The sequence below is a fragment of the Danio aesculapii genome, chromosome 10, assembly GCF_903798145.1.
Source record: "Danio aesculapii chromosome 10, fDanAes4.1, whole genome shotgun sequence".
Classification (NCBI taxonomy): domain Eukaryota; kingdom Metazoa; phylum Chordata; class Actinopteri; order Cypriniformes; family Danionidae; genus Danio; species Danio aesculapii.
In genome coordinates this window covers 19,752,252-19,774,028 of record NC_079444.1, presented here as the reverse complement: position 1 = coordinate 19,774,028, position 21,777 = coordinate 19,752,252, and the positions used below count along the sequence as shown (strand labels likewise).

Here is a 21,777-nt window from a genome sequence, read left to right as displayed (position 1 = left end):
GACCGAGGTTTGGGCAGAGAGAGCAACAAGAGCTGTGTGAGTAAACCTAAATCCCCTGGCCTCAAGAGATGCACTAGCGACTGTTGCTAGAGGCTGAGGTCTTTAGCATCCTTGTTAGTGCGCCTGCCTCCCATGCTGGAGATGTCATTATGAATCCTGCTCAGAGTGGGGTGAGTAGAACTGTAGGGGCTCCATTAGGGCCATGACCCGGATGGGAGTAAGGTTTAAGGGCATGAGTGCGATACAGGCCAGCTAGTAAAAGCTATGCAGGTAAATCAAACTCCTTTTGATTCAAGAGGTGCTCTAGCATCTGACACTAGAGGCTATGCTTTTTGTTGTCCTTGTTAGTGGGCCTGTCCCCCATGCCGGATCCTGCTCAGAGCAGGGTGAGTGGAGTCATGAGGATTGCATTAGTGCCATGACCTTGATGGCTGTGAGGTTTGGGAAAGCTAGGAAGAGCTTTGCAGGTAAACATCTCTCCCCTGGCCTCTAGTGATTGGCTCCTAGTCTGGCTCCTGGCTTGTCCTCAGCAGGGCAAGTAGAACTGTTGGGGTTGCATTTTATAGAAAGTCAATTGAGTCATTATATCAAATGTGACTGAAATCATGTGACAGTGAATTCTGTTGGCTTCTCGACTGCACCTTCAAGCCTGTGGCCCCAATGAACTCCTCTTCTGCCCATTTACTGTGCCCCTGGTTAAATAACAGGATGTCCGCTGGGTCCTAAAAACTATTAAAAGTTGATAAATCAATGTAAAGAAATTCAAGGCCCTTAAAAAGTATTAAAAAGTCTTAAATGTCATATTTCAAGGTATTAAATTGTATGTCATTTTTGATTATGCAACGTATGGCTGTATGCTAAAGTTTGCCTGAATTAAATCTGCGAATATCGGGATGCAGTGTCGTTTATGAAATCAATGAAATCCTGCTAGATTTGACATCATGCTGCTTTGTTTACTGCAGAAACCAACGCAACACCATTATTTCTGCAGTTCTATAGGCGCAAACCTGCTGAATTAGCTAGATTTAATAGATTATTATTCAGTATATGAATAATGTTTTAGCTTTGGATTAGTTTCTTACATTAATGTTTAGTAAATATACTGTAAGATAATATCTCACCAATGTTTACTGTTGAAACCTAAAGTGGTTTTAAGGTCTTAAAACGCATGGAAAGAGCTCTTAAAATGTATTGAATTTCACTCTCTGATTCCTGTATATACTCTGGATAAAGTTGTGGATCCTCATGGTCATCGTTTTTTTAAGGAACTCTCCACACTTTTGTGAAATAGTCTCATTTTACAATTGCTCTAGAGTTAAACATATCAGTTTTACTATTTTTGAATCCATTCTGCCAATCTTAGGATCTGGCAGGAGCACTTTTAGCTTAGCATAAAGCATTGAATCTGTTTAGACCATTAGCATCTCACTCAAAAATGACTAAGGATCTTTGACAATTTTCCTATTTAATGCTTGACTCTTCTGTGGTTACATTGTGTTCCAAGACAGATGAAAAAGTTGGGTCGCACTTTATATTAAGTGGCCTTAACTACTACTTGCGTCAAAAAATAAATACAATGTACTTACTGTGTTAATAATGACTTTGAGAACATTTGTGGTGCTCTTGAGGTGGGATACAGGTAGGGTTATGGACAGTTGTTGTGGTATGGGTAGGTTTAAGAGTGGGTTAAGGTGTAAGGGATGGTCAACAGTGTAATTAAAAATGTACAGAAATTATTTACAGATGTAAATACAGGCAGGCATTTAATCAAGCATACATACATGCATTAACACTATAAGTACGTTGTAACAAATGATTAATTTTGGTATAAGTACATATTAGTTAAGGCCACTTAATATAAAGGGGGACCAAAAGTTGCTGTTTTCTAGGCTGATATGGATAGTAACTATATGCGCAGTCTAGCATAAAGAACTTTGCTCACATGATATTACACAGCATCTGAAAATCAATTAACTTTAAATAAGAAAAGTTAAAATAGGAAAATTATGAAAGCTATCCTATTTAATGCTTGAGTCTTCTGTAGTTACATTGTGTACCAGGACTGACGAAAATTAAAAGTTGTTGTTTTCTAGGCTGATTCTAGGCTGACTGTCTAGGAACTACAGTATACTCTCATTTTGTCATAATAATCAAGGAACATTGGACAAATAATTAAAGGAACTTTAAATAAGAAAGTTTAAATAGGAAAATTATCAAAAGCCATCTATGATAAGCTAATGACCTGTTTCCACTGAGTAAACGGTAGGTTATAATACAGGTCGGTACGGGTCACCTTTATCAGGTTTGCGTTTTCACTGCCAAAAGGGTACGATTTCCAAAAGGGTACCACCTTTTGGTAGGTGTGGTGTCCGACAGAAATTTTCAGTCGACATCATTCTCACTCTAGAAAATGTAAAAGTAAAGCTGTACGGGTCGTTCACATATCATATAAAACAGATGCTTTATACACATAAATACTCATGTATAAATGTTCATCACTACACTTTCTATGAATATGATTTGATTATAACTGCAGATCAATGATAGCCTACAGTAGGTGAAATAGCCTATTCTAACATCTGCAATTATAGAAAATAAATAAATAAATGCAACACACACATACCCTTACAGTCTCCGATATGTTACCATTTACAAAACTACACACAGCATACATTTAGTACTTATTTGGGTTCAAAAACAACACGCAACATAGCATATAGTCAGTGCAAACCTCTCATCTGTATCTTTAACCTTCACAAGTAAATGTAACCTCTGTTAGAAAGAAATTCCATCATTCCGAGTTCATAATAATCCAAAAGGTGATGATAATAGTTAAACATGGCAGTTTGCTCATCTTTTAGGTTGCTGAAAAAAATCATTTGCTTCTTTGTTTTTTCGCGCTTCACTCTTGCGTTTGTCCATTTCTGAAAGCATGTCAGAAGCACTTCAATGATTATGAGCACGTTATTATCATCAGCTCAAGGAGTTGTTTAAAACATAGACGTTTCGTCAAGAAAGTGAAACCGCTCGCGCTTTAGACCGCCTTGTAAACACAACCGGGCACAGGGTAGATTCTGCTCCTCATCTTGATTTTGTTGCTGTTCTTCAAGACGAAGACATTATTTGTTTGAGCTCGGGTCGACCATGTTTGTTATTATATGTATATATTATTGCAGTGTAATGTCTTGGCTGTGTATTTAAAAAGTGCTGTTCCTTTGTTTTTATTTTCCTGGCTTGTATACGAGCTAGTGACGTATCTCTGTAAACCAAAAGCGTTCAGCTGCGCGTCTTGCTCCGCCTTTTGGTATTATTTTGTTGTGCTAGGTACCCTTTGGAAAGGGTACCCAAAAAGTTGTAGGGCACGGTTCGCTTTTTGGTAACCTTTGACAGTGGAAACGGCCATAAAAGTGTACCGAACCGTACCATACCACTCAGTGGAAACAGGCCACAAGCGAATAGAGCTCCAGCCAGACACATAAAATGGCTTAATGTATGTTTAACCATAGGGGAGTTGTAAACCAGGCCTATTTTCAAAAAACGAGTGCTCCTTCAGTTATATCACATTGTAAAATTTGAAATTATATAACAGATTTGTTCTCTCATGAGATCAATCCCTCTAAGTACAATATACAAGTCAGTTACCAAGCAGTTCACTTTTATTTATTTGCCAAAGCCTTTTCTTTCTCATTTGGCTCTCCTTTTCTTTCTCCTCTGAATGCAAATTTTTGCCTCTGGCCAAAGACTTTACATTTTAGCACACTATAGAAAATACCAAATGGAGTGAAGCATTGTGTGAAGCAGCATATTTAACATGTTTGTGAAGTTCAGGGTGTTCCAGGCATGTGTTTCATCTGTGTTTCATCATGTATGGATGAAGGAATCGTATGCATTGGAAATGAGTGTGAGGCCATCACATGATGAGCTTCAAACAATCACATTTGTCCAAGCCTTTGTACACTCATGGCCCAAAACCGACACTAGATGTCTTGCTCAAAGGACACGGCTTTGTTGTACAACAGTGCAAACATCAGGCGAAACAATGAGTGGCAGTGTTTCAGGCAACGCCGGCCCCAAAACAGAGGACTTTTGAGATGGCTGGGGCTGGCATTGATGGTGGGCGACTGTATAGCAGATCTGTTTTTGTCATAAAGGGTCCCGTGAGAGGTAGGGGCATGGCCTGGCCCCTATTAAAAAGGTTGTTTTCGGTCACATGGGCTGCTTGCCCTGACAATGCATGTCTGTGTACTGTGGATGTTTTTGCATACATGCGAGAACAGAGCTGCTAATGGGAACCAAAGGAAGAAATGGTCCACGTATGACTGAGTCTGCATTTGTCCTCAACCTTTTAACCTGAGCTGCTGTCAAATAAAAGGATACAAAAGAGGTCTGATCAAGCTCAAGCTCAAGAGCGACGTGTTACTAATCTGTCTGCGAGAACTGCTTCGGTTGTGTGTAATGTTCAAATGCAGGCCCTGATAAGATATGAGCCGTTTTGAGGCACAGCAGATTTCAGAAGGGAGGGGCCGGTTTATCTCCCATGCTAGCGCTAGCTGCTGCACTTAGCTGGGGTGTGATTTCACTGTAAACACAGACCGTGAGGGGGAGTATCGGTGCAAAACTGGCCAGAATTATGCTTATGAAGGATTGTCAGACAAGATTGTACCTGGCGTGCAAGGAATGTGCTTGGATTGTAACAAATTTGGTCCAGACGAACAATGTCTCAAGTGTTATAGTTTGTGTTGTCGGCATATTAAAAAGATGCTTTTATATAACACAAAACCAGATTCACTTTGCATACAGTTCCAAAGAATGATGATTCAGATTTAAATTGAGTTCATCTGAGTTTAACAGTCGTATCAAAGTCCCATGGAAGAGCTGAAATATCGATATGGTAAAGGACATCTGTTTATATGAGTTCACCTATAACAACAGACTGGGCAATTTGACCAAACAGATCAGAGTAGACTCTGAGAGCGGGAGGAGTTTAAAGAAAATCATTCAAAATACGATTCATTTTTATGCGAAATAATAGCCCCTTTCACACATATACACATTCTCGGAAAATTACTGGCAATTTTCTGGAATGCTGCTCTGTGTCAATGCAGAAGTAAAATTGCCGGAAAGAGCGCATTCACGTTTAGAACACGTTGACGCGAGACGTCTACTCAAGCCAATCAGAACATTCAGACACATTCACATCCATGCTGTTTATGAAAATAAAAGCCTTTGAATGTTTTTCCAGACATATGTTTCTTCTTAATGCCAACTGTGTAAAAAATTATCGATAAAATGCTTATGATAATCCGCTGTTTGTTTACCTCCAAGCTCTGCTTCAGTTGCTTGACGCGTGTGCACGTGAAGCAGCCATTGAGCGCTAGCACACACATATTATGTACATCTCGACCTGCGAAAGTGTTCCTCCATATGTTTTCATCGAAGTTGTTCACAATACTTATCCATACACAGAATTTGTAATGTTGTCAAATGTGTAAACATTTAGCTGTGGTTCACGCTTCTGCCTTCGGATGTCTCTGGGACATTGAATGCTAAAACCATAAACAAAAGCCTGACCTCTTCTATGTTTACAAATACAAGCGCAGCTGCTTAGAGGTCATTTTTTGGTTAATGATGTCAGAATTTACTGGTATTTTGGAATGGATGTGTGACTGGTCTTTTCTGGAAAAAATCTGGAACGTCCTTGCCTGTGTGAACAACGCTTTTTTGAATGTTCCGATAAAGTCATTCCGGTAATTTTACCGGGCATCACTGTGTGAACGGGGCTAATGACTTTGCAATCTCTGTGGAATACCTGAGATAAATAAAGACAACTCCTTCACTACAAAATTTCAATGCATAGACAATATAAAGAAAACTTTCTTTCAACAGACCTTTTAGTTTAGAAAAATACAAGCAATATAGCAAAACTTTTAAAAACAATATAGTAAAAGAACACAATGACATATGTCATACATATTGGCATACATTTAAATGTCATTGTTTCTTAAGCATGTGCAGATGTCAGACTAATAAAATCTTATTTAGAAAGAAAATGAAGGTAATATGAAAATTAATAACAAAAATACATTTACAATTACTCTGCTTCTATTATTTTATGCTTTATATTGCCATAAACTAATTTCTCAATAACTATTTTAACCACACAGCATGCAATTGTTTTGATAAATAATAAATGAATAATAAATAAATAATAAATAAATGTTCTTTAGTTGTAAAAATTGAATTATTCAGCAACTTAAACACTGTAAAACCCAAAAAGTAAGGTAACTCAAACCATTTATGGAAACCGATTGCAACAAAGCATTTAATTTAAAAAACGAATCCTAATGAGTACTGTGAACTTAATCTATTTGAGGAAATGAAGCAATTTGAGTACTGTAAAACCCAATAAGTTAAGGCAACTCAAACCGTTTAAGGAAACCGATTACTACCAAACATTTTAGTTTAAAAAAACAAATCTTTATGAGTACTGAGTACTTACTCCAAGTTGTAAGTAATGAGGTATTAAACTAACTCATTGCCTTCAACACTGAGTTCAAAACTCTTTTCAAATGAGTAGAATTACCTTTCAGTAAATTTTGAGTTAACTACACTCATTTCATTTGATAAAGTTGACTGTTGGGTTTTACAGTGCAGTGGTGGTCAAAAGTTTGACCAGTTGTAAAATAAAATGTTTTAAAATAAGCTTCTCCTGCTCACCAAAGCTGCTTCATTTCATCAAAAATACAATACAAATTGTAAAATTGTGAAATGTTATTGCACTTTAAAATAACGGTTCAAAAGTAGTTTAGAATTTAATTTATTAGTTTATTCCAGAGATTTTAAAATCGATAATTTTCTTTATAAAAAACTGACCCCATAAAGTTAACTATATAGAGCTGTTGAATTTATGTACCGTATTTAAGGTAAGTATACTAAAAGGAGCTGTATTTAAATTACCTAAAAATATAAAGTAATCTCTTGCTTTACTTTTTCAGTAAAAAAGTAATTTAATGACATTACTAAAACCTAAAAACCTGAGCGTTAGACATAGCCCACCACAACTTCCAGTTTCAAAAGGAGACCTGTCTACACCAAAAAGGAAACAGCACACATTAAGTAATTAAAGATGGAACATCCCTACTCTCAAAACTGGTAGTATGTTAACAGAGCAGTTTTTTCATCATCAAGTATTTCAGGTAATTATTTAGCAACATTAGCGAGACTCAAACCCTATGCATGCTGCGGAGCATCACAGTATTCATCTGCATGGCCATAACAGCGGTCATATGACTGAAGGAGAGCTCATGGGGTGATGGCACCCCTCCACCTACCCCTCAGTCATATGACCGCTGTTATGGCCATGCAGGCGAGTACAATGATGCTCTGTGCGTAATGAGAACAGAAAAGAGGACCCTCTTAGCTCATCTCCGCTCGATCACACACACACAAATACTGTAGGACAATTTTCGCAACAGTCCCAGAAAAAAAAACTGCATTGCCTCTTTCACAGGCCAGGATTATTCTACATATTTCTGCTGCTTCAAGAAATTCTCCTAAAATAGCTTCGACAAATACAGTCAGCAGTAAATGAGATGCAAATTGTTTACCTACTGTATAAATATGGCAGTATGTGTACTGCATATATGCATAAAAGTTTACTAGACATAATATAGTGCATTTGCTATCTAGTTATAGCGTGAAATAAGCGTAAATATGTCTCATAATCACTCAGTCAGTGTTGCCACCAGAGAAAGACATCAATGGAACAGCTTGTATATGTCATGCTGAATTACATTTACCTCAGGCTAGTCGTTTATTGTCCAGTTTGTTAGTTTACTAGAGAAATCATCTGTAGAGAAGAGCTAATAGATTTACACTATTAGCCTGACATTATATAAATTTGAGTGCAGATTATAATATCCAAATAATAAATAGCTATTTAATTTAATTGTTTAATAATATTAGTTATAATAATTATTAATTCGGACCAGTTCTTTTTTAATGAAAGAAATTCAAATATTATTTTTTTATACTTTTATTCTATAGAATAAAACAAATATTAACTTAAATTATATCTAATAAATCCAGTAAATCTAGAAACTGACATTACATTTTTTAAGTATTTTCTTTTTTCACAGACATACATTTATTTATTTGTTTTATTTATTTGTTTATTTTTTTATATTTCCCAAATTATTTTAAACAGTGCAAGGAAATTTTCACAGTATTTCTGATAATATTTTTCTTCAGGAGAAAGTCTTTAAGTTATTTCGGCTAGAATAAAATTCAGCGTTTAATTTTTTAAAACTGATAAGGTTAACATTATTAGCTTAACTAGCTTAACATTATTAACTTAAGCTCTATAAGCTCTAAAAATATCTAGTAAAATATTATTTACTGTCATCATGACAAAGATAAAATAAATCTGTTATTAGAGATGAGTTATTAAAACTATTATATTTAGAAATGTGTTGAAAAAAAATCTATTTGGTAAACAGAAATTGGGGAAAAAAATAAAAAGGGGGGCGAATAATTCAGGGGGGTAATAATTCTGACTTCAGCTGTATATGCATTATTTAATTTTGCCTGCCCAGAGTAAATGCATAACTGCTGTCTGTGTGTGACAGTCGTACTAGCCAATTGAGTGAGCACACTTTCATTGTGCCAATCAGAATTGCGCAACCAAACTATGCGGAACGCCCAAAATGAAAAAACCATACAGTAAAGCACGGACAATTGGGATAATGGCGTCTACTGCTTCAGAAGCATTAATAGACAAATTAATATCAAAGAAAATCAGCACGTCATTAATATGGGAATATTTTAGTTTCAAAATATATTTGGTTTTTACAAAAACAGGACATTTTTAAGAGCTGTCGTAGAATTGTTGCCACAGCTTACAGATTATTGAGCTAAAGCTTGACTGTAAAATTAAATCGCAAATCAAATCGCAATATCTGTCAGAAAAATCGCAGTTAGATATTTTTCTCAAATTGCACAGCCCTGCCATTATACAAGGATTTGACTATTTACCCTAACTTGCCTAATTAACCTAGTTAAGCCTTTAAATTGCACTTTAAGTTGAACACTAGTATCTTGAAAATTATTTAGTAAAATATTATGAACTGTCACAATGATGAAGATAAAATAAATCAGTTATTATACATTAGTTATTAAAACTATTATGTTTAGAAATGTGGGGGAAAATAAAGCGATGGGCTGAAATGAAACTGTATGAAAATATCCCTGTATTACAAAGCAAAACTAGAGGAAATTATATAAATATACTATAAATAAAAGTATATATGCTGTTTATATATAGTATGAGTATATATAAAATGTGCACATGAACAATGCTGAACTGGTATATTGTATTTCCCTAAATATTTCCAGTGGGGAAAAAATTGTGCGTGTGTGTGTGTGTGTGCGTGCGTGCGTGCGTGTGTGTGTAATTTCTTTCCTATTAGATATGATTGCAATACTAGATCAAGGCTTTCAGTCCACTCCTACAAATAGCATAATCCCAAACTGCGTAATCTATATGAAAATACCTTTCAGTTCATCAAAGTCTGTCTGATACATTAAAATCTGCTTTATGTCATTTGTGAAGTTGAATCTGGTTCACACAAGCGGAAAATGTGATTAAAGGACAGCACGCCTGTAACTTAATCTCAATAAATAGCACATGAGCCACCAGTTGATTTTATAATCGAATATGTCATTATGATGCATTACGTTATTATGTGATTGTTTTCTTTTTTTCTATTTCAGGTATTGTTAAAGCTCTTAAAAGCACTTCCACTGGTGATGTGTGTGCAAACACCTCTGAGTCTCTGTCCCGTACCTGCTGACCTAGATAACACTGTAAGTGCTTCCTTTTTCTGCCAAAGCACCATTTCTAAATGACACAGCAGACGTGGCATGCAGTCGTGCTTGACCAATGAATGCGACAAATGCCTCATCCAACTCATTCACCTTTACACCTTCAGTAACGCTTGCAAATGACTTTCTAGTTTTCCAGTGATATTTGTCAGTGTTTAAATATTTTCTCTCATTCCATTTTAATGTGTAGAGGTGCCTATCAGTAGGCTGATCTCCCTTAAAAATGTCCAAAAGTGGCTCTACTTTTCTATCCCAAAACAGACCATTATTAAAAATCAAGTCCTGAACCACATATCTGGACTATTTAGAGTTTGTCATAGGATATTTCAAGACATACTGTATTTTTTCAATCCTATGGTCATTGAATATTCTTTTGTCTCTCTCCATATATCCTTTTTATTATTATAGATTTACATTGTTTTATTAAGGCCTAGTTTTTTAGGATTCTGCAAGTAACAGCATTCGTCCAGCCTCTTAACCCTTCACATTTGTGTATTACTTCCCCCACATTCAGCAACAAGCAGAGGACATGCTACAGCTTGACAAACATTGCTGCTGTTGGACAACATAATGAACCTTTGAGGCTTTTTTATGTGAGAATGTAGTTGTTTAGATTAGAACTATGCCGTTTATTTATAAGGATAATGCCTGTTTTAAATGTTTATCATTTCTGAGAGACAGCGTGTCAGCGGCCATTAGCCTATCTTTGAGCAAAGACGGTTGATGATGTCCATTCTCAAGATGGAGACAGAGACCCCATAATAAGCCCAAAGAGAAAACAGCTGAAAACTACAAACTTCAGCTGATCAAATCAATATTACGCAAGTTAATGACTTTCTAAGACGATCTCTCTCTTTTGTATGTTGTAGTGCTGTATTTATGATCTCCCGATTGCAACAGAGAAATACTGGGGAATCTCTGTAGGCTGATGGCATTTCATGCCGTTTAACCTTAAAATCTTAAAATGTGAGCAAAATCACCTGTTTTATAATGACTTTAGGCATTACGCTAGAGAATCATTCAAACACTAGCTCTAAAGTGACGTTAGTGAATGAGCAACGGTTTCTGCTGTTCTGACGTCAGCTGCAGATGTGAAGGAATGGCGGAAGAAAGTAGTTCCTCTTACAAAAGGGTTTTGAGACTCTCCGTGTTTGATTTTCTTTTTTATACACATGATTATGCAGTCGAACTGTAAACGCAATATGACATGAGTAGCAGTGTGATGTGGCTGAATATCATCACAGGTGGGATACTAAGGCACTCTGCCTGGGGCCTTGATCCAACGCACGCCTTCCACCAGTGCTGATATACAGCCACATCGCTTTGCTACTCATGTGATATTGCTCGTATATATATTTATATAATTTTTATTATTATAGATTTCCATATATATATTCCTTATATCCTTAATCATTTTTAATGGTGAAACATTTTAAAAAATGTTTTAAAAAATTATCACAGTATATTGGATGGAAGAAGGTTCTCCAAAGGTGGCTCATTGGATTCAGAGACTTAAACAATTACTGCATGTCTACAAATGAAGATTTTTCTAAAGAGGTGGAAAAGTATGACAACATATTTAGATTTGCACATTTAGAGGTTAATTAACCAATCACCAATGTAATCTGAGGTATGTTGTAACAACAATAATAATACTGTTCATTTAAACAATTGCAGTGTGCCAAACTATTTTTTAAAATAAATACAAATATTATGTAGTTTCTAACATGAAATGAGTGCATAAACAATATATATATATATATATATATATATATATATATATATATATATATATATATATATATGTATGTATGTATGTATGTATGTATGTATGTATGTATGTATGTATGTATGTATGTATGTATGTATGGATGGATGGATGGATGGATGGATGGATGGATGGATGGATGGATGGATGGATGGATAGATGTCAAAATCATTAGCTCCTTTAAGCTATTTTTTTCGATATTTTTTTTTCTATAATTAATTAATTCATTCATTCATTCATTCATTCCTTCATTCCATTGTTCTCACACTTTTTTAAATTCCAAAAAATTAATACACTAAAAATTTTACAAATAAAATACACAGATAATACAACAAGGTCTCATTAGTCAACATGTATTAACAACATTAATTGAGAAGCAATACATTTATTACTGTTTATGAATGTTTTTAATGCTATTAAAGTTAATGTTAATATAAATATAACAGTTCACTCTGCCTTGTTACACAATTCTAATTGAAAAAAATCTGATTTTATTTATGTATTAGTAAATATGACCTTATTAACTAACATTAACAAATGCATGTGAAGTTATTCTCATTTGTGGTTCCTGTTCATATTCTTATACATAAAAATAAAACCAAACAATTCTAACTACTGAAAATAGACTCTAAGATAACATGGTTCCTTATGAAGCCAAATACACTTTAATTTCAGTTCTGCGACCTACTTCCTTCTTTACACTTCCGCACAGTATCAGGAGGGCTTTCAGTGTTTTATGCAAAACTGCACAGTGGAACAAACTGCTGATAACAACGACTGTACACAAACGCCATTGCTGAGTCCAGCCATCAGGAGAAATGTGATCTGCACTACAGAATTAACAGTCGGATCCATTTCACCCTGCTGATGTCATGACAACACTGCTTTTACTCTACATGGTTTTGCTTTGTAAATGAATACGAATAAAGGCAGAATAAGCAAACAGATAAAGATGATACACTTACAGGTTTTTTTGACTTGTGGCAGTAAACAGCTGGAACATCTTAATAACTATTAGCAGTAGCAACCGGCTAACTGCAGGCTTTAGCAACACTACAGCGATGACCGCCCACTTTTTCAATGGCACTGGATCTGCCAAGCATTTTTCCAATAATTTTTTTTTTCTGATAGGGGTTTTAGACAAGTCTACATTCAAAGTCTACATTGTTATAAATCATTAACCATAAAGAGAATAATATTACAAACCTTGATTTGAAGCAAAGAAGTATATGAAAAACAGACAATGGCTTTTAACTATATTTAACTACCATGATGCACTGCGAAGGACATTGTTAAATTAAAAACAACAGAAAATATGAATCAAGTGTCATTTCTTTGTATCTATAATAAAATATGGATTGAAAATATGCATTAAATACTAGGAATGCTTAAAATTTTTGGCTGCAGATAATTATTGTCTGAAAATTACTCAGTTTTTGGGCCAACAGAGAAAATTGGATGAAAATATGAGTCAAAAAAGACACTTTTATTTCAACAGGAGCGCAAGAACAGAAGAGTTCATTGTCGACTAGCATGCAAATAGCTAGCTAGTACACAAAATAGCTCAATATTCCAATCGGTTGATAGTTCACTCATGTATTTATCCACGCATGAACTTGTACATGCTCACCAGAGAAGCAAAATCCCCTCAAATAACATGCCAACAGGACATTTCTCTGTGTGTAGACTTGTTCCTGTAACTGCGCTACTGTGCTGTCATGGCAACGCTGGTAAAATTACGCCTCTCCACTAATTCACTGTTAATAAAATGTGGTTATTTATTGGCTTGTGTTCTTTTAAAATAGTATAATTTAAGTTCTTGTGTTGAATTTTAAAAACCTAATATAATTTTATACTATTTAATTAAATATTAAATAATTATTATTAAACATTTTTGGTTCTGGGCCAAGTGCTTCTAGAATTTTCTGTTTTCATTCATTCATTTTTTCTTTTGGCTTAATCCCTTTATTAATCAGGGGTAGGGGCTAGTATTTAAAATAGCTCAATATTCCAGTCGGTTGATATTCCACTCATGTATAATTTAAGTTCTTGGGTTGAATTTTAAAAACCTAATAAAATTAGTTTATACTATATTAAATATACTATATTATACAATATTATACTATATTATACAAATATTAAATAATTATTATAAAGTATTTTTGGTTCTGGGCCAAGCGCGTCTAAAATTTTCAGTTTCATTTTCACCTCTGAATTTTCATTTCCGTGCCTCCCTATTATATACAAATATTTAAGTATTTTGAACCTATTAGATTAGGTTGACTGACTTATAATTTGTAGTGAGCAGAGCTAAAGGTCTCTTTTGGCATATTTAGCATTGTTCTAACTGTCTGATCATCTGTACAGGATCATGGGTAATGTAGTTTTCTGCATAAAAATCTGCTAATAAGCGTGTGGGTTTTAAAAATAATTGAAATAATTTGAAACAAATGAGTTCAGCACAAACATATACAACTGATTATCTACCTCAGAGCTCACATTAGCTCTTTTTTTAAGGTTTGACATTAATTTTGTAAATCAATTTCTCTGTGGAGCTGCCTGTTGTGATATTCCTCAGCACTTCTTTTTAAAAATGTAAAAATCTAAACAAGTGTGTTATGTGTTTTATGCATGCATGTATGATCTTTGAAGGGCTTGTTCAGATGGAATGTCATTGCCAAGTGTTCAGATTTGAAAAAGGGCCTGTTTGTTTAGTTCACAGTAACATGAGGTCAGGCCTATTCCACTTACGGCAACACTATGGGCAACATTCAACAGCAACTCTCTTCCCAGGCTGTTCTAGCATAAGCTTCTGCTTTTGCCTTAAATCCTCTCACACATCTTTAAACTTTAACAGAACCAACTTAAGACTTGAATGTGACTTGTATCATATAGAATACCGCAGTGTTTCTTCTTAACAAACCACTTGATTATAGCTAATGACTTGTTTGAATTCAACAAAGGGCCTCTCTCACATGTGTTTCCATAAAACAAGGGCCTGGTCACCTCCTGACCCCAAACTTGTCAGAGTGTTGGATTTTCCATGCTCTCACTGAGAAAAGCCCTTTCAGTCCACTTCACCCACTACTCTAATTCCAGCCAATCTATGTCAGAAGACAAGTCTTGCACAATACGCATGCTGCATTTTTTCAATATGATATCATTTAAAGGGAAACTTCAGCTAGAACGAGAGCATGCTGTTTGTCATATGTAGGACCCCAACGATTAATCAGAACTTTCATGCAGTTCTGAATCTGTATCAATTTTATGGAACACGAAAAGGAAATATTGTTCAAAATAATTTGCAAGTCACATGTTTTCCTTGAAATGGACGATCATTTTCTTTCAATGAATGCAAACGGAAGCATTAAAAAGGATGTAAAAGCACCATAAAGGTGAAATGAGTGCTTGTTCACACTTTGGTTTGTTGGTTCATCTGATGCGTTTGGTCATGGTTTGCTTAATGTTCACACTGTTCGTCACGCTGTTCACAGTGTCCGTCACACACCCCAATGAAGATCTGCTTCAAGAGGAGGCGTTTCAGAGAGTCCTCTTTATGGTCTCTTCTTGTGACATCATGCCGTGTTTTGGTTTGTTGTTCATGTCTTTGGTCTGTGTCACATTAATATTTGATTCAAACCACAGCAGTTTTCATTTGCAAGTACCTCTGTTTGTTTAAGGTGTCAAGCGTTAACACACCCAGAAAGTGGCTCGTATGATTGGTGCAGTGCACTGTATTAGTTATCTCAAGTACGAGTATTGAACAGATGCCCAAATTATTAAAAAGTTGTTTCTGTTGGTCCTCTTCTGGTTTTGTTAAAGGGATCGGTCACCCAAATCTGTACGTTTACACACTGTTTACTGACATTGAAGTGGTTATTCTTTATTCATTCTGCTGAAAGCAATACAAACATAAATAAACAAAGCTGAAAACCTGTAATCATAGTAGGAAAAACAAATACTATAGAAGTCAATGGCTACAAGTTTCCAGCTTTCTTCAAATGATCTTCTTTGGCGTTTAACTAAATCAAAATGTGATAAAAATATGTAATAATAAAAATAAGTAAATGACAGAATTTTGAGTTGAGTCAACTATACATTTAAGTTCAATCTTTTCAGTTTATTAAATAATTCTTAACTAGACCCTGATTCATTGTAACTGTGTGCAAAATTAAAAACGGTCTTATTTATTTTTTCAAAAACACTACTGACAAGTTTAATATATTTTTGGTGCGTATGTACACAAAAATATAGGGATGTCCAAATCCAATCACGTGATTGGAAATCGGGCCAGATCATGTATTTTCAGACTCGATCGGAATCGGACTTTACCTCCCAAACAGGTCTCGAATGTTCTCAGTTTTTTTTAACACATCTATAGTTATGCGGTGACACAGAGTTCCACCTCTTTCTTGACTTCACACAGAAACAGCAATGCGTGTGGCATGACACCACTTTGTCGCAGAGACGCTATTGGTTAAATGCTAAAAAGCAGCTTGTTGTCTGGAGGTATTATAAAGTTGATGGCGACAACATTGCCATAGCAAACTTTGAGAAATCTAAACTGGGGATTGCCTGCTAGGTATTTTAAGTTGAGGTGCTATTTGTTTTTATATTAGATTTTTATAATGTTTTATATGCTTTAAAGTCCAAAAGTGAAGAATTGATGTTATTTATTACTTGATTGTTCAAGCTACCTCACAGAAGTGCTCTGTTTGTTAACAGAGTTGTTGAATGTTAAAGTAAGGCGAATTAAATTAAATAAAAAATAAGGAGCATCCTGGATCTGTTTCTTCACTCTTCTTTATTTTTTAATGTATTATAAAATATGTATATTGTAAAAATATGCATAATATGTATTATGTATCTGATCGGGTATCGGTAGATACTCAAAATCAAATGACTAGGACTTGAGGCAAAAAAAACCTGATCGGGACATCCCTACAAAAATAGTGCAATGGTGTCACCAAATAATGGCTATTTTTCAATTGCCTTCTCCATCTACCATTGGTTAGACATAAAGATAGCCTTGTCCAAAACTGACACCTTTGTTTGAGCCAGTGTTGCTATGTAAGATAGCACAACCTTGTATTTTTTCCCTGTGTGTAAAGAATACAAATAAAAACTTTTTTGTGCCATTAGTTGCACCAAATAATGACCCCACCCGATCCCCCATCCACCCACCTATCCCAAACTATTGCCATTAGTTGAGCTAGCATTGCAGTGTCAAACCATTGAATTCTGTAAGTGTTACTTCTATGCTTTGACATTTAAAAATGTCACATTTTGTGGCAAAACAGTCAGGAATAACCAGTAGGCCATGAATGATAAATAAAACTAATTATTGTTCTAATAAGCTGTACCCTTTGGAAACTGTATCCTCAATGGCAGATGTGTGATTTGTCCTGAGCATTAATGAACAGCTGGCTATCAGTGCACGTAAGGTCACCAGCGAGGTCTTTTGCCAAACCACTATTGTTGTGCCAAAAACACAGTTATGATCATTCAAGCATTCACTCTGAAACTAGCATGGATATATTTTGGCATATCTGTCTCAAGAATGTTTCTATCAAAGCTGAATTATGACTGAAATCCCTCTCCCTATTATTTTCACATATACCCTTTTCCCCCCCAAGTAACATCGACATAATTATTTAATCTACATAAACACTGTAGTTCATCTTAACCAACTCAATATATTGAAAGAAGCATACTGAACGTAATGACTTTCTTCTGTCAAATCGAAATTAAACTCCATTTACATGCATGCTTTGCTATTAGAGCAGCAAGCTCAGGTATTTTTAAAACATGACCCAAATGCATAACAATCCGCCGTTCGGTGCTTTTGACGGTTTTGTTTACGCCACAATTTCAGTTTGCAGTTAAATGAGCTACCTGGAAATGAAAGCGCAGCGAGTTAAGCTGTGAAGTTTATTTTTAACAATCATTATTTGAGCCTGAGCTTTCATTGTGATCATTTTTTTTCTAGTATTTGAATATTGCTGACAATGATGCCTGTGTTTTGACATCCATGGTTATCCTTGTGGCCTTATAACCAAATGAGGAGCAATATCAAAATGAGGGTAAGCCTCCCTTAACAGCCATAATATCAGACGACAGCACAGGATGTACAAATATTAACTGGTACTTAGCTGATGTTGCACAACCATTCTGCAGTTTGGTCAGTTTGTGGTTTGTAAAGGGGGGGAGCACTGACAGTATCTGTTCATCTTTGCATAGTCTGTGCTTTCCTGTATTTGACAGTACCACGGCATCTTTACTGTATTAGTCCTCTATTGAGCAACATCGGCACTGTTATGCTGTAATGAAGTGAACTTAGCTGCCAAACCTCCCAGAGGAAAATTATACTGCTCAATGGTTGCTCTGTTATAGCTTGTGAGTTCTCTGCTATGTTCATTTAAGTATCGACTTTGTCTCTGACGTCTCTCTTAAAATTCCTTCAGAGAAACAAAAATATGCTCCTTAAAATTGTTGGCATCTGTGCTTTCATTAATCTTTGCATCGCACAAAGGGTTCTTTACAGTGGATAAAATGGGTACTTCAGGTAATTAAAATGCAGAGATGGAAAGAGTACTGAAAAATCATACTTGAGTATCTGTTGTAAATATTACTCAATGTATGAGTAAAAAGTAAACCTTTTAAAAGTACTCAAGAGTAGTGAGTAGTGAGCATTATGCTCTAAAAAGCTGATTTACATGTAATTTGTGGATGTGTGTAAACGTAACATTCTGTAGTGCATTTAGTTATTGCCCAGCCGGCACACAACGTCATAAGACGTAATATTAGGTTAGATTTAGGTCGTGATGTCAGTTGACCATAATTCAATTTCTAGTCAGCATCTAAGGACAACGTTATTTTGATGTCCAATAAGGACGTCAAATGATGTCGATATTTGGTTGATTTTAAGTTGTTTTGGAAAGTGACCAAAATCCAAAGTTGAGCCAACATCTTTAACCAACGTCTCATTGATGTCGAATACTGACATTTATTCATCAGGTATGGCAACCGAATTCCAACATCTGATAGACATCATAGTGGTAATGTCCACACAACGTCAAGCTGTAACATCATTAGACGTTGATTTTAGGTTGGACGTTTGACATTGACGTAGGGCTGAAGTTGAGTTCTGACGTCAATCCGATTTTCATTTCCAAACAAAATGCAACGTCCCCACGATGTTGGGGTACAACATCAATCTGACGTCATGTTGACATCTTGTGCCTGCTGGGTGTTTAAGGCCATTTCCGTCATCATACAGTAAACATCCGTCATCTTCTCATCAGTCTCTAGGTCAATGCGTGTAAAGATTTTGGACATCTTCTTGGACTCTTTTATTGCTTCCAAACAGTTTGCTGCAATTATAAATCACCTATGTCTCTTATGTCTTCTATTGGACAGGAATCACAGGACTGATTTTTCTAATCTCCATAGACAAGAAAAAAATAAAGTAGTTACTGCAGACTGAAGGAAAGAGTGGAGTAAAAGTACCAATACTGCACTAAAAATGTACTCAGAGGAAAATAAAAGTACAAGTTTTTAAAACTACTTAGTAAATTACAATTACTCAGGAAAACTACTCAATTACAGTAGATTGAGTATTTGTAATTTGTTACTTTACACCACTGTTAAAATGTTCTAATACTAACTAAACAAAAAGAGTTCTAGTCATTGAAAGCTTCTTTTGGAAAACCCAATAGTTCCTCTACTACTTTTGTAAATTAATTTTGAAAGATTTACTGTTAAGACCTCAAATAAGTAGACAAATGTAAAAACATTTACATCAACACAGATGACCAATGTTTTAATTATAAAAATGAGAATAGAATCACTAAGTTTATGAAACTCTGACTTAGTCAAGGAAATTGGAGCACAGTGTAACATACTGTTGAGAATCATGCAAAAGAAGCTAATTCTACTGTATTTCTACTATTCTACTACTATCCTGAATTGCTTACACTTTAATCTCATTGATAGATAAGAGAAACAGTCGAGGCTTTAAGATTTTTTTTGTAATGGGCCTTACCTTGCATCCTTTTCCTTGCTTTTAACAGGTTCTTGGATATATTTTATCTTTCTCTCTTCTTTAGTTCATTGTACTGCATCAACCTCCGCCCCTCTGCCCCTACTATCTCTCCACCATTAGACCCCCACCTCAGCCACGTAACCCCTCCCTGTGCAGGTTCCTTCGCACACATGCAAGCACAACCCTGTCACCAGGCTACACCGCCCTCCACTGCCCTAATAACAATCCCAGGAATTTTAGATAGGGCAAAAATGCTTAAAATGACACTTACTGGGCAAAGGGGGCCTGCCTACAGGGGAACCGCGAACACGCCTCTGGGTTGCAGAAACGTTCAGGTCAACACGTCGACAGAAATCAATAGGGATCGAAGGCGTCGTTGGTTAACGTGGAGCAGTGGGAGTCAAAGATCAGCAGGAGTATGGCCGAAAGGAGAATATCGACATGGGGTTTTCAGTTCACTGCCAGCAGAAACAGCAACCCTGTCGCTCTATGGGGTGTGCACCTTATTCAGCTCCTTCCATATTCACCAGCCAGCAGAGCGTGGCATGAACACACTACACCTAGTGATGTGTTCGAGATAAAATACGATCATTTAACATTGCACAAGATACGGTACATAGTCAAGGATCCATATGTGTGCAGTCTTCAAACAAACATACGCCCGTTAGCCAATCCAAGGCTCAGGAGATCTGCTTTAGCATCCTCCCTGAGCATCACCTAACCGAGATGGAGGAAAATACCGTTCCGCTGCCTGAGGTGCTAAACATGCTCACATTCACCTTCCCGAGCCAAAAACAAAGCCAAGGACACAACCAGGGAAGCAAGCCTTGATGTAGCAACAGGAATTAAGGGTGTGTAGGTAGAAGAAAAAAAGGACAAGCTTTCCTTACCGTTTCACTGCTTGCCGTCCATTCACCAGCAACACTGCAGACAAACATTCACTTGGGAGGCAGAGGGAGCGCGCGATCCGTCCCCTTAGTCCCGAATCGCCAACATCCTCAGATCCGCCTGAATCTCCTCGCACACATGCACTCATTCACTGCCACTCTTTCTCTGTGTTGTGCTCTCTCCTTCTCTAATAATTGTCGGTGTGCTATTTACCCTCTTGTTAGCTCCAAGGCAGTTAAGAGACACTGCAGCGATGGGGGAGGAGGGTGTGTGTGTGTGTGTGTGTGTGCGTGTGTATGTATGTGTGCTTGTGTTCAAGTGTGTTCGTTCGTGAGTATGAGAGCAAGGGAGGGAGGAGTCAGTGGGGATAGAGGAGAAGAGAGGGGAAAACAGCTAGTAGGATTAAATCCTGAGGAAAAAGAGAAAGCAGAACAAGGCACCGAGAGATTTCTGGAGGAGAAAATACAAGCCGTATTGCAAAGAACAATGGGTTTGAATGGAGAATAATAGTGCTCACTCTGTGAATGTGTGATATGGCAGATGTTCTGAAGCCCTGCTGGTTCGCTTAGCCAGCTGCAAGAGTCGGTCAACAGCAGGGTTGGTTGCAATTTCATTGATGGCTGAAAGAGCTCGCAGGAAAACGATACAGAGCAAGAGATAAAGGAGGGAGTTGAAGGGGAGGGAGGAGATGACGGCAAGAGACCAGGAGGGGGTTGGATAATGCTGTAATATGTTGCTTCTGTGCCAACTGTTTCTGTGACAGAAGGACCACTTCCTCTGCAGCCATTGGTCCCCCGCTTGTACAGATAGATGTGCTGACAAATAAAATATCCAGCAGTGGCTCATGGGTGATTGGACCACGCTCCCCCTCCCACCCCTCTGTTGAGGCCACAAGATTCTGCCTCTCCCCAGGCAGCTGAGGACCACATCCAGTGCGTTTGCGCCGTGCATCCCAAACAACACTTCACGGATGCTGACATATACTCGTTTTGTTGCCCTAGACATTCAAGAAGGTGTAGGGAACAGAAAGAAGCAGTCAGCACTCTTAGCAAAAAAGATACAAAGACTAGCACCAGGGCATTAGCTTGTCATAAGCTGCTAATATGTACCATTTAGGTCATACGACTTAAATTTCTAATATACAAGCAACAATGTGCACCCTTTAGGGGTTGAAAAGGTACAAAGGTGTGCCTTT

At 36.6% G+C, this 21,777-nt stretch overlaps 1 protein-coding gene across 1 annotated transcript in view; it reads right to left on the bottom strand.

Moving 5' to 3' along the window:
* gnaz (guanine nucleotide binding protein (G protein), alpha z polypeptide) overlaps positions 1–21,172 on the bottom strand; it is a 93,083-nt gene extending 71,911 nt beyond the window's left edge. The window contains exon 1 of the mRNA XM_056466593.1: positions 20,585–21,172. The gene's annotated coding sequence lies outside the window, so the exon portion shown is untranslated. The remainder of the gene's footprint in view (positions 1–20,584) is intronic.
* Between the last annotated feature and the right edge of the window lie 605 nt (positions 21,173–21,777).